General features: G+C 69.6%; 1 protein-coding gene across 1 annotated transcript in view; it reads right to left on the bottom strand.

Annotated features, from left to right (window-relative positions):
* The window catches only part of LOC110391271 (zinc finger protein 34-like), a 4,567-nt gene extending 4,263 nt beyond the window's left edge, over positions 1 to 304 (bottom strand). The window contains exon 1 of the mRNA XM_021383094.1: positions 167 to 304. The gene's annotated coding sequence lies outside the window, so the exon portion shown is untranslated. The remainder of the gene's footprint in view (positions 1 to 166) is intronic.
* Positions 305 to 828: the final 524 nt, after the last annotated feature.

Genomic DNA, 828 nt, shown 5'->3' with positions numbered 1-828 from the left:
CACCTCTACCGCTGTTATCTAACGCGGAAATGGCGCACAGCCCCCGGGTAAGGCAGCGCCGAGACGATCCTCTGCTCTTCCTGCACAGCACCGCGCGGGATGGCAAATGGAAACGCCGTGCCCGCGCTGCCACGGGGCGAGGAAAGGGTTAAGCGCTCTGCCTCACCTGCTCTGCTGGGAAGAGTCGGCCGATCTCCTGGAAGCGGCACCGAAGGCTCCGTCTGCGCCCAGAGCTGCCCCAGGGCCGAGTGCTGTCCCGGGATGTGCCGGGAGCAGCAGCCCGGCAGCTGACACAGCGCCAACGGCGCGGCTCGGAGAGACCTTCAGCGCCGGAGAGGAGACGAGACGAGAGGAGAGCGAAGCGTGGGGGACACCGAGCCCTGGAGCCAAGCCAAGGCCGACTCCCACCCCGCAGGAAGGCACGCCGTCCGCGGCCGTGAGGGAAGAGCAGTTCCGGGTTCCGTTGGGCTGTACCGACTGCCTGGGCCGGGCCGCTGGGCGGGGCGGAGCCGCCGCCATGATGGCGCGGGGCAGGGGGCGGCTGCAGGACGAGCTGGGCTGCGCTGGGCTGCGCTGGGCTGCGCTGGGCTGCGCTGGGCGGTGCTGCGTGCCGTGCTGTGCGGGGCGGACACGGCTGCCGTGTGGGTCAGCGATCCCGGGGATGGGAGTGGGAGGTGATTTGGTGTTCGCCGAGCGACCGTAACAGCGGGAGGCAAGGAGGCGTTGCGTGCCGAGATAAGCGAGGTCATCCGGCTGCTGCAGAGCCGCACCGAGCCGCTGTGCAAAGACGTCCCGTCACGGCGTTGCAGCCAATGTATCGCTCGTGAG

This window comes from Numida meleagris, unplaced genomic scaffold (genome assembly GCF_002078875.1).
Source record: "Numida meleagris isolate 19003 breed g44 Domestic line unplaced genomic scaffold, NumMel1.0 unplaced_Scaffold336, whole genome shotgun sequence".
Taxonomy (NCBI): Eukaryota; Metazoa; Chordata; class Aves; order Galliformes; family Numididae; genus Numida; species Numida meleagris.
This window is presented reverse-complemented; position numbering and strand designations above follow the sequence as displayed.